The sequence below is a fragment of the Sturnus vulgaris genome, unplaced genomic scaffold (assembly GCF_052056855.1).
Source record: "Sturnus vulgaris isolate bStuVul1 unplaced genomic scaffold, bStuVul1.hap1 Scaffold_84, whole genome shotgun sequence".
NCBI classification, from domain to species: Eukaryota; Metazoa; Chordata; class Aves; order Passeriformes; family Sturnidae; genus Sturnus; species Sturnus vulgaris.
In genome coordinates this window covers 1504935-1517594 of record NW_028276728.1, presented here as the reverse complement: position 1 = coordinate 1517594, position 12660 = coordinate 1504935, and the positions used below count along the sequence as shown (strand labels likewise).

The 12660-nt window shown below is 49.1% G+C and overlaps 1 long non-coding RNA gene across 1 annotated transcript; it reads right to left on the bottom strand.

Annotated features, from left to right (window-relative positions):
* Positions 1–1586: 1586 nt before the first annotated feature.
* LOC148217452 (uncharacterized) lies at positions 1587–11902 on the bottom strand. The gene is made up of 5 exons (XR_015801062.1): positions 11741–11902; positions 6514–6572; positions 5541–5600; positions 3889–4056; positions 1587–2797 (listed from the first exon to the last, which is right to left on the bottom strand). It is a non-coding gene; the product is annotated as an uncharacterized LOC148217452 (long non-coding RNA).
* Positions 11903–12660: the final 758 nt, after the last annotated feature.

Here is a 12660-nt window from a genome sequence, read left to right as displayed (position 1 = left end):
AGTACAGGCTGCCTGGAATGATGACACCTTTCTACTAGGGACAGTGGGACCAGAAATGATGTCTGGATGCAGAATTCTCAGAGTCTTCCAGCTGAATTCTCTGTCCTTGTCCTTTCCCTGCATCTCTGTTGCAGATGGAAGCTGCTGGTGCCTTTCTCAGCTGTGACCTCTCTTTTGAATGCAGACAGATGTTCCCAGGTGTGTTAAGCAGGTGCTGCTCAATGTTTATGCAAAGCTTTGGTGTGCTCATGGAACCAAGGGGACCCTTGTGACACAGCGGGGGCTGATGGAACCAAGGAGACAATTGTGACAGTTGAGAGCCTCACAGAAACAAGGCTCCATTGTGACGCTGAAGGCAATTACGGAATCCACATCACTGTGACACAGCCGGGCCACATGGAACCAATGGTCCCTTATGACAATGCAGATCCAAGGAGACCATGGTGACACTATGGGACCGCATGGATCCAAGGGGCCACTGTGACACTGAAGAACTTCATGGAAGCCAGGGTGCAGTGTGACACAGCGGTGCCTGATTGGAACAAAGGAACCACTGCTGACAGCCCAGAAACTCCTGGAACCAAGGGGCTGTGGTGACACAGCAGGGCCACATGGAACCAAGGAGACCTGTGACATTTAGAGAACCTAATGGAACCAAGAGTCCACTATGACACTGCAGAAACAAGGAGACCATTGGGACGTTGTGGAAGCTCACAGAACCAAGCAGCCCTCGAGACACTCCAGGGCCTCGTTGAAGCAGGGAGACCACTGTGACAGTCCAGAACGTCATGGAACTAAGGCTCTCTTGTGACACAGCAGGCTCCCATGCAACCAATTGTCCATTGTGACAATGCAGATCCCAGGAGACCATGGTTACACTACGGAAGCTCATGGAACCAAGGGTCCATTGTGACAAAGCAAGGCCTTGTGGAACCAAGGAGAGCATTGTGACATCATGGAACCTCGTGGAACCAAGGGTCCGTTGTTAGAGTCCAGAACCAAGGACACCATTGTGACAGTCCAGAACCTCATGGGACCAAGATTCCGTTGTTCTACAGTGGGGCTTCATGGAACCAAGGAGCCACTGTAGCACAGCAAAGCTGCATGAAACCTATGGTCCGTAGCGATACTGCAGATCCAGGGAAACCATGGCGATACCACGGAACCTCATGGAACCAAGGGTCCAGTGTGACCCAGCAGAACCTCTTGGAATCAAGGCAACCATGTCACACTATGGAACCTCATGGAGCCAAGTGTCCAGTTTGCCATTGCGGGGCCTCACTGGAGCAAAGGACATGGTTGATGGGACAGAAGCTCATGGAAACCATGGGCTATTGGGACATTGCAGAGCCTCATGGAGCCAAGGAGACCACTGTGACACTGAGGAACCTTATGGAAGCAAGCAGCCACTGTAGAACCAAGGAGAGCACTGTTGACAGTACAAAACCTCCTGGAACTGAGAGGCCATTGTTCTACAGCGAGGCCTCGTGGAACCAAGGGGCCCTTCTGAAACTGTGCAAGGGGCATAACGGAGTCAAGGACATCATTGATACTGAAATCCACTAGATAGAAACTTCTGAACACAGTTTTGAGTATTTGGAAGCAGATATTCTTTATTACAGCATGCTAGTCACTCTGGTAATCCTTCCTCCATTTGTATACCCTGACCATCAGGTGAACAGAGTTTTTATCATGCACACTGATTATGTATTCATGAGCTATTCCCACTTCCGTTGAATTTATTTGATACAGTTGCATCCCTTACCACAATTCCTTGGGGGTTCTTTGGGGTCTGTCTTCAACATCCAGTGTACTTTTTAGGTGGCTGTTCATTGACCCCCACTTTTGATTATGAGCAATAGTATTGTTTGCATGATTTCTGCTTATCAGCCTTGCAGAGCTAAGCTGGCATCCTGCTTGCATTTTGCTGTTTGCCTCAGCTACATCCTTTCTCCCTTTCTCCAAGGTTGTGCTATTCTGTTCTCTGCCCTTGGTAAGTGTAAATGTTGTTCTGTTCTCCTGTCCTTGTCACAATGCTCGCCCCACGAGGCGTGTCTGCAAGCCCCTCCAACCCATGGGCTTGGGGTGGGCAAGTGTTCCTGAGGGAACAGGGATGGGACAGCTGGGCTGGACTGGCCCAAGGGATGTTCCATTCCATGTCACACCACGATCAGAAATAAACTGAGAGAAGTGGGGAGTAGGAGTGGATAGGAGATTAATTTCTTTTTAAAGGTATTTTCCTTTCAGAACAGCACCTATGATGCTTTAAGTTTTAGCTTTCATATTTTTTAGATTCTCTACTGCCTTAGTGTGTGACTCTGTACTTCATGTAAACTCTTAGTAAGGTCTCTTCAGTTAGACAAAACAATCTTTTTCCAGCCTGAGAACCAAGGACAGCCATTAAAGCCTCAGGCCCAAAAAGCATAAACAACGGTGAATTAAAGAAAGCAAACTGAGAGGATAGGACTTTATAAACTGAAGACATAATTGGAAAATTAACCAATATATGTAAAAAGACCAACATTTATAAAAGTGTGATGACTCCTGACCAGTCATCCATCTTCCATCCATCTTGGGTGGAACCACAGCTGGGCTCTCATACTGCACAAGGTGTATCCTTTAAAGGTCTTCCAATAAATACCTACTTCATTCCTTTAAATCTGTGAAGCCTCTGTTCCAGATCAGCCTCTCTAGGCATCACTCCATGTCCTGTAACTCCTGTACCATGTAAAAAGCTGCTGGACTACTGTCTCCATGCTGCATTTCAGGACCCATGCACTTTACTCCTCCTTCTTTCCTGTGAAGAAAGAGCAATGTCACTGGGCCACTGATGTTTCCTCCTTGAGCAGAAGATCAGCAATCTGACACAAGCATGTCCAAAGGCTCTGATTTAACCTCCCTGACACAGGGGCTCTCCTCAGGGCTCTCCTGTGGGTGGTTTTCTCCTTCACCCTTAAAAACCCTTACCTCACAGGAATTCCATTTGGCCATTAAGGCACAATCTGGAAATGGTCTTCCCTTTACCCTCAGACTTTTAGCAGAACGGGACAAGAAAAACAGAACAAATTTTCATCTCTTTTCAAACTTTCATTTGTGCTTTCTTGTAGCCCAGTACAGAGCTCCAGCTTGGAAAAGTGGGCCACAGGCTGAATTCTCAGCCCACAATGGCTGGAGCCAGCATGAATTCCAGGGCTTTCCCTGCCCTGCTCTGGGCTGCTCCTTGCCATGGCTTTGCTGGCTGCAGCTGCAGCAAGAACAGGCCCCAGGGCAGGGAAAGTTGAGGAAGGATCGGCTGATCCCAACACAGTTTGTGTCCAGGCTGAGCCAGGCCCAGGGCCACAGGCTGAGGCCAGCCAGGCCACATTGGAGTCTGTGCCCAGCTGAGTCCTTGCCCTGCCCAGCACCAGCTCCTGCAGGCAGAGCTGCTCTCCGCAGGCCCTGCGCTCACAGACACGGCCAGGCTCTGCTCAGGGAAGCTCCTCTCCCTGCTGAGCAGCAATGGGGAAACAAGGCTGAGCTCACACGTGCCCCTGCATGGGACCAGCAGTGGGGGAGCACGAGAAGGGCAGTGGGGAGAGGGAGAGAGATGGGAAATGGACTTCAAGGGGGAACCCTTAGCAAGCATCAGGCAATGAGAGAACTCCGAGCACACAGCCACAGCCAAGATGAGGGACACAAGAAGGATTTTGTGCACCTGCACCTGCAGAGAACACTTCAGCATGGAGGAGTTTCAGTGCCATGGATCACAGAAGCTGTTCCCCATGCAAGGACTGTCCCTCCCCATGCCCTCTGAGGAGCTGAGCAGGCTGAGCTCACAGGGTGCTTGGCCTGTAGAGCAGCTTCTGCCTTCAGATGGATGAAACTCTGCTTGGCAATGGCCCTACTCACCTTGGTTCTTCTCCAGATCTGCTCTGAGGAGCTGAAACTCATATTTTATGAACTTCTCCAATTTTTTGAAATCTTCATGCAGAACTTCCATTTTATTTTTCAGTTCCTGGAAGGCCTTGTCCATCTTGGATATTTGGTCCTTTTCGATATTCTCCCTCTCTCTCCTTCCTGTAGAAAAAGATTGGTGTCACAGGGAAACCGACGTTTCTCCCTTGAGCAGGATACCACCCATTCTCTCTGAGGATGGTCATATCCGCTTTTTACAAGTCTCTTGTTGAGAGTCTCTTCTTAGATCTTGCTGCTAGTTGGTTTTTTCTTCTCTCTGGAAAAGTAATCACTTCAAAGGAATTGAAGACTGCATTCAAGGTGCAAACCGGAAATGGACTATTTTTTGCTTTATTTCTTTATTCAGAGGGGAAAAATAAAGCTCAGACTTAGTTCCCTCATGTCCTGCCTGTTTACCAATTCATTTGCTCCAGACCTCTTTTTCTTTAGATCATCCTTTCTAATTCATCAGTCTTTGAAAACAATTCACTCATCCCTTAAAAACAGAGATGCAGAATTCACAGGCTGATGCATGTATGGGTACCACTTACCACTACCCTGCCTTTCAAATCCTATTCCAACAGGAGTTTGCTCTGGGAAAGAGCTTTGGCCTCCCTAGTGTACCCCCAGTTTTCTTCCTGACATGGGGACCTTTTCTCTAACAGATTTTGCCTGTTGTAAGGAGGTTTTTGGCACTACTGAGCCCTTCTAAACATGGGCTTGGAGCTCCTGTGCTGCTGGTGAAGAACACTGGGAGGAACTCCATTGGCTCCTCACGGCCCAAAGGCCTGGACACGGTGGAGAGCCCAGGTCACACTAAATTCCAAGTGTTCCTTGACAGAATGACATTCCCCTGCCAGCATCCCAGCTGGAAAGAGCAGGGGCAGATGAACGGCTGGCCTTAGAATCCAGGGGGTGGGATCCAGCAGAGGCCAGGCTGTCCTGGTCTGTGCTGGGAAAATCCCACTGCTGGAATATCTCTGCACCCTGGGATCCTGGGGTCCTGCATGTGGACTGGATGGGGAAGGGCATGGGGAAGGGCACTATAACGAAGGACTGGCTGGAGGCCTTTGGAAATGGGAATTTATGGACAGTGGGATTGTTTGATCTGACTGCACCAGGCCATCATGCACAACAGACCTCTGGATCTCCTTCTTGCTTGGCAGGGTTTAGTTTCCAGGTAGTTTGGGCAAGGACTGGCACTGACATGCACAGAAAGGCTTCTGCCTTTTGTCCCTGCAGCTAAGCCCAGGATCTGATTCCTCCTTTAATGCTCAAAGAAAGGAAAGGAAATCCCAGAAGGGATGTGCTATGCCTTTGAAATCGTTACCAATTAGAAGGAACACCCTCTGCTAGGACAGGACCTGACTCAGGTCAAAGAAGGTCAGCCCTCTGACCAAACTGATCCCACCCCAAAGCCAGGCCTTCCACTGTGCTCTTGGGGGAGAGACTTCCACTGGCCTTTCTTCTCTCAGGGATAACACATCCCATCCCATCCCATCCCATCCCATCCCATCCCATCCCATCCCATCCCATCCCATCCCATCCCATCCCATAGGTTCCCAATGATGGCCACAGACAAGAGCAATGGGATCCAGCACACTTACTCAATTCCTCGAATACCATTTCCAAGACTTTCTTAGCCAGCCAGCCAGCACCCATTATTACTGGACATCAGGTACATATGAAAAGAAAATCCAAAAAGAAAATCAGGACATTTAACAAGGGCTTTCCCCAAGGAACTCCAGGACTGCACTGAGCAGGTTCTGGGGCAGAACACATCCCGCAGTTGGCCCACGAGCCATGAGGTCCTGTGGACCAGGAGCCCCACAGCAGTGCTGGGGGTTCCTGACCCTCACTGAGGGCCACTGAGGCTTTCCTGGGCCAGGAAGCTGCCTCAGCTGCCACAGCACTCAGGCACCACACAGGTGCCTCAGTCCCAGCAGAGCACAGCCACCCTCGAGAGGGTGAGACTCCTCTGCCTCACACTCCGGGAGTGGAGAGGAACCTCCCAGGTCCCTTCACTGTCCCTTGGCACATTCATTTCAGTCTGACCCTCAAAGCCTTGCTCAGCAACACCCCCTGGTAGAGTAGGACATGTCTCTGGCCAAAGAAGGTCACCCCTCTGACCAAACTGATCCCACCACAAAGGCCAGGCCTTCTGCTGTGCCCTGGGAGGGCTTCTGCAGGCAACGTGCTTGGGGGAGAGACCTCCACTGGCCTCACTTCTCTCAGGGATAACACATTCCATCCCAAGGGTTCCCAAGGATGGCCACAGACAAGAGCAATGGGATACATGAGTCCACACTTACTTATGGCCTCATATTGGCCTCACTGGAGGCCAATGCTGCCATGAACTCCTTTTTTTGTGACCATTAGGTCCACATGAGAAGAAAAAGAAAAATGAAGAAGAGGAAGCTTCACTACAATATTTCCCTAAGGATTTTAAAAATGCATTGAAGAACTTATTTGGGACACATATATCCCCTATACTACTCAAACCTCTGATCTACTCAGGGTTTTAAAATTTACTTACTTTCCCTTCCATCGCTGTCTAAATAGAACTCATACAGCTCTTACCAATAAATTCAACCACGACCATGTTTCTTGTCTCCTGTGTCCTTTTCTCGAGGTTCAATCTGCAATGCAAGGGAAAAGAGGGGGAAAAATCTCTGTGGTGGGCACAGGACTAGAGAAGATAACACAGTTGATAAGATATTCTGCTGTACTCCCAGCTGGTCCCTAACTCATCTTGTCTGCCCTGGAGCTCTGAGAATTCTCACAGACACACACATCATCTCCCTTGGTCAAAATTAAGACCTTCTGCTTTTGCAGAGTGCAGAACCTCGTGTTCAACCCCAGTCAAAATTTTCCACAGAGGTACGAGACCATTTTCCATTCCTTCAGACTCATATCCTAGAGGTTTTCCTGACCAGCTATGAAGAAATCTATGGAGAAAGGACAAGTGACCTTGGCTGGCTGCCAGGCACCCACCAAACTTCTCTCAATCCCCACCTCAACTGGACTGGACATAAAAATATGATGGAAGAGCTCACATAAAGCCTGGGACATCCCTCACCTGGTGCCATCCTGGGCAATCCAGACTCGACTTGGGGATGATTGCTTTGCTTTCTCAGCAATTCCCAAGAGAGCAGCAAGCCGAGTAACAAAGACAAAACTGAAACCACCTCACTCCCACCCTCCCCTCCTCCTGGTTATGAACACACCTGGTGCAGGTGGCTGGGGGCAGCTGCAGTGCCAGGTGCAAGTTGAGCTCCAGGTGGGAGCCCGAGACAAGAGCCCGTGTGCCAAAAAAGCACAACAAAGGGCAGCAAGGGTGGTGGCACAGCTGGGGAAGGGACACCGAGAGACCCAGCAGGAGCTGAGGGCTCGGGAGGAAGAGCCAGACTTGAGCCTTGGGCTGCAGACTGTGAGGGGATAAAACTGAGGGGCTCTTTTGTTGGAGGAACAGCTCAGGCCATTCCTGTGTTACTGCACTGGGAGTAAATGGCTTTATGGAATCAGACATCTGAGACTCTGCTGTGGGAAACCTGGGCTGGAACCAGGGAGGACACAGGGGCTGGGTGTGGGACTGGGGGGGTGTGGGGAGTCCAGCAGGGCCCATTGGGGCACTGGAGCCACTGCTGTGGAGGGCTCTGGTCCCAGCACTGAACACCTCTGGTGGCCGGAGTGTGATGGCCAGAGAGCCTCGGGAATGCTCCGACTGGGAAGTTTCCTTAACACCCTCTTCTGCAGAGCTGGCTGCAGAAAGCAGGGCCTCGCTGACCCTTCCAGCAAAGCCGCCTGTCCCTTCTGACCACATCCATCAGAGCAGCAGTGACGGGGTGAAGGCAGAAGCAGGGACTGCTCAGGAGTGAGGAAAGGTCTGCTCAGGGCACAGCTCGCTGCCGTGCTCTGCTCTCCCTCTCTTTCTTGCACTCCATTTCCCTGAGCTGTCTGCTCCTCGTGAATTTTTGTCTTCTTTGCCCAGAGCCACGTTCCAGAGAAGGAGGAGGATCTGGGCTGAATTAAGGGACTGCCAAAAGCTGCTGCATGTCAAGAAAGCTTTCCTGGTGTTCAAGGGGAGTATAGACCCGGCTGAGGAAAAGAGCTCCACTGAGGACTGTAAATAGAGAAATTCCAGCAGGGACCCAAGAGAAGTCACAGGCCCAGGCCCATGGCTGTCCCATGGGTTCACCCCAGGATTGAACTCAGCTCTATTTCCTCCCACTACCTTTTCCAATTTGGCTCTGGTCTGAAAGAAAGGAAAGAATATAAATGGCATGAAACGTTCAATATTTGAGGAGTTTTGTCCTGAAAGCAGAGCAATAGAGTGATGGCTTCTTAAACAGAAACAATGAATAGATGATGTGCCCATGGAGTTGACCTGAATGTGCCTCTGCTATTATGAACACAGACATTTACCTCAGATCACCACTCATGGAAAGATGGTTGTGCCTCCAGGAATGGTTCACCTCACTTCTCACAGTCAGAGACAAATTGTTCTCTCTGTCTCTCTCTGTCCCTCTCTCATATTTTGAAGGAGCCCGGATAACAGGTTTAGACAGGAATATTAATTTATGCAGGGTCAGATCTGTAATCCTGAGCGAAAGCTGAAGCTTTGAGGAGAAAAGATAAAAGGAAGGTGTAAAGAGAGGAGAGAGGAGGAGAAGAAAAAAGAAAATTAAGGGGGCGGGGGGGAAGAGAGAAGAAAGAAAAAGTATGGGTTGAAAAAAAAAAAAGAAAAAAAGAAGTAACTCTCTCTTCTGCATTGTCAGTGATGTCTCTGCTGGCCAGAGACCAACAGAGACTGGTCTGCCAACAAAGGCCCATTAACTTAGATATTCTGAATTATGCGTTTAGTCTAGTACAATTTTAATACCAGTATTGGAACTAAATCTAGGAGGACTGTATGAGTGGTGGTGAAATCTCATTATACTTTACCTGGAGTGCTAATGTGAGCTACTGTTTCTATTTTATATTTTATATTTTATATTTTATATTTTATATTTTATATTTTATATTTTATATTTTATATTTTATATTTTATATTTTATATTTTATATTTTATATTTTATATTTTATATTTTATATTTTTAAGTTATACTTACTCTATGAAATAATTATTCATTAAATATTCAGACTAAACATTTATCTAATCAGCCAAGATAAAAAAACCAAACCATTGGCCATAATGCAATTATGGCCGGAATCCAGGCTGTGCCTAATCAATATGCTACTTACTTTTTACTTTTCTCCCAGTTAATGAGTAGCAACAATTCTTGCTATCCAATTTTAAAAAAATATATATATAAATAAGGCCTCAATTGAGAATTTTTTCTCATTGTAGGAATGAATTAGGAACTGGATTATATCTATAGACTGTAGGTGGGAAGGGACAATGGACTTTGAATGGGAATTCTGTGAACTTTATGGTCTCCCTCCAACCGTTCTGGACTGGCCCCCACCCTCTGCAGCACAGCTGGGCCTTGATGAGGCAAAGACACTGAAAGCCCTGGGGGCTCTGGAGGGCAGCAGGGCTCCTTCAAGCCTCAGCAAAGCCCAGCGAGGGCCCCGGGAAGGTCCAGGGAGCAGCGTCCTTTTCCCATTCCATGGTCTCTGGCAGAACTGCTCACAGCACTGGAGGGGTCTCAGCAGAGCCCAGCCCAGGGAGAGTTGACTGCTGTGAAATCTTGTGAGCAGGGGCTGTCACTGCTGTGAATTGCCAACAGTGATTCCACTGGCCTTGCCCAGAGGGGCGACTGCAGGTGCAGATTGCTCTGCTGCAGATATTTCTGTTTGGGCACAGTCACGCTTTTGTTGCTGGTTTTGTGGTTGCAGACACTGATATTTTTAGGGAAATCCCACCAGCACTTGAAGGACAGCTGGGGGATTCCCACCTCAGCGCCCACCAGTGCAGCGGTTCCTGCCTGGCACAGCCCCCCTGTCGCTGGGCAGGTGTGGTGTAAATGTGCTGGGCACAGGAGTCAAACCCTTCCCCTGGCCGTGCTCCTGCCCACACAGCCCAGGGTGCTGTTGGCTTGCTTTGCTGCTGCCTCATGTGCTCACCTCCCATGTGCTGCCTTTTCACCCTGGAGCTCGGTCAGCTCAGCCAAGAGCCTCATGAGATGGGTGCTTTACTCGTGGCTTCTTGGAAACACCATTCCTGCCCTTGGAAGAGGCTGCCCTGCAGGGCCTATCAGATTTCCTGGGCTCCTTCACCCTTCAGAGCTGCTGCCCCTGCTGCCACCTGGTTCAGCACCCCGAGCTCATCAAAGTCTTCTCCTCTGGAGCCCCAGCTCTGTGCTTTGCTGCTGGCCTCAGTCCCTGCCCCTCGGTGCCTGGACCCCACAATTTCCTGGCTGTGGCAGCCCAGGCTGGCACTGATGAGCACATTCCTGACCAGCTCTTCCTTGCGGGCCAGGCCCAGATCCCCGTGAGCATCCCCCTATTCCCCTACCAGGCAGCTCTGCTGAGCCATCATTCCAAGATCCCCACGCTGTTGGACCCCTTTGCTTTGCCTGGCCATGAATGCCAGGGCAGTTGCCATTCCCCATGGGAACCTGCTCACTGGCCTGGACACCCCTCCAGGTTGCCCCCAGAGCTCTTCTGCCAACTCCCCCTGATGATCAAGGAGTTTCTAAACTGCCAAGACAGTGTCCTCGCTTTCTGACCCCTCCACTGCTCACTCACACAAGTCAACCTTTGCCCATCTTGTTGAGGATCTCCAAATATCCCAGGTGCTCTTCACACCTCCCATCCTCATCCTCCATGACGTTCCCTCTGGCAGAGCTTCTCCCCTCCCACTGCATTCCACCAGCACTCAGGCACAGCCTTCCAAATAATTTAGGGATGTTTCCGGCTCAGAAAAAAAAATGATGTAGGCATTTTCTGATCTCAAAACGAGCAATTTTGGGTTGTTAGGGGCTCAGAAGCTCCCATTCAGGAGCATTTGGGCTAAGAAACTGCAAGTTTGGGAGCTTTGGGACTCAGAAATAGTGATTTAGGGAGCTTTGGGGTCCCAAACACTGATTTAGAGAGATTTGGGTGCTCTGAACAAGCCCAAACTTTAGGCACCATTGGGGTTGAAAAACTCTAATCTAGAGAGCATTTGTCTCAAAACCACTAATTTGGGGAACTTTTTGCCTCAGAAAGTCCCATCTCGGCAGCTTTTCAGCTCAAAATTCCAATTTAGGGAGCTCGTGGCCCCAGAAACACATGTTTAAGGAACTGCAGTACTCAAAAAGGGATGTCAGGAAGCTTTGGGGGTCAGGAAAAGCAACTTGGGCAGCTTCAGGGCTCAGAAACACCAATTTAATGAGCTTTGGGGCTCAGGAAAACCAATGTCCAGGGACTCTGGGCTCAAAAGCAGCAATTTAGGATTCTTTGGGGCTCAGCAATACCACTTCAAAGTGCTTTTGGCCTCAAAAACACCATTTGGGGAACTTCACAGCTGAGAATGCAGAAGTTTCAGGAGCACTGGGGCTCTTAAACACCGATTTAGGGACACACAAGCCGAAGAAACCCTGATTTGGGGAGATCAAGCCTGAGAAAAAATCATGTCAGGAACTTTGACAATCAGGGAGTGATTAGGGGATATTTTCAGATCAGAAAGAGCGATTTAGAGATATTTCGGGCTCCAAAAAAAAAACCAATTTAAGCAGATTTCGGGCTCTGTAGTCCCCATTTAGAGAGCTTTGGAGCTCCAAGCCAGCGATTCAGGGAGATTTGGGGTTCAGAAAGGTCAGTTTCTGGAGCAGAAGGAGCCCCCCGTGGGGAAACACAGGAGCGAGGGGCTGGAGCTTACCTGGACAAGGCTGGGAAGAAGCAGCTCCGCGCTGGGCTGTGAGCACCGGGGGGGCTCGTCCCGGTTATATCTCACCTGCCTGTTCCCATTCCCACCCCCACGGGCTCCTCCCGCCTCCCCCCAGCACCTCCTTTCTTGGTTTTACACTGATTTCCCGTAAATGCCTGTGAAATTGAAAGTGAAAATGCTCTGACCAGGGAGCAGCTCCTCGGGCTGGGTGGGGAATGGGCACAGCCAGCGGCCACTCCCTGCTCCTGGAGACATCCCAGGGGCACCGGGAATGCCCTGGGAGGGACTGGGAGCACTGGGAGCGAATTCCACGCTCTGATGGCAAACCTGGCACATGGCTTGAGTTAGGGGCATCAGTGCTCTGAAACACTGATTTCAAGAACTTCATGGCTTAGAAGCCCCAATATCAGCCACTTTGGGGCCATAACGTTGATTTCAGGAGCTTTGGAACCAAGAAAGAGCAATGTTATGGGCTTTGGGGTTCCAGAGTGCTGATTTTGGGAGGTTTTTGGCTCAGAGGAAAGAAAGAAAGAAAGAAAGAAAGAAAGAAAGAAAGAAAGAAAGAAAGAAAGAAAGAAAGAAAGAAAGAAAGAAAGAAAGAAAGAAAGAAAGAAAGAAAGAAAGAAAGAAAGAAAGAAAGAAAGAAAGAGAAAGAAAGAAAGAAAGAAAGAAAGAAAGAAAGAAAGAAAGAAAGAAAGAAAGAAAGAAAGAAAGAGAAAGAGAGCTCAGAGTCTCAAAGAAAGCAATTTAGACATATTTTGAACTCAGAAACACAAATTTGTAGAGATTTCTTCTTCAGAATCACCCATTTTAGGATATTTTGATTTCTGAAACACCAATTTAGGGAGCTGAGAAACTCTCATATAGGGAGGATAAGGCATCCTTGAGCACCTGGTTCCTTGAGCTGTAAA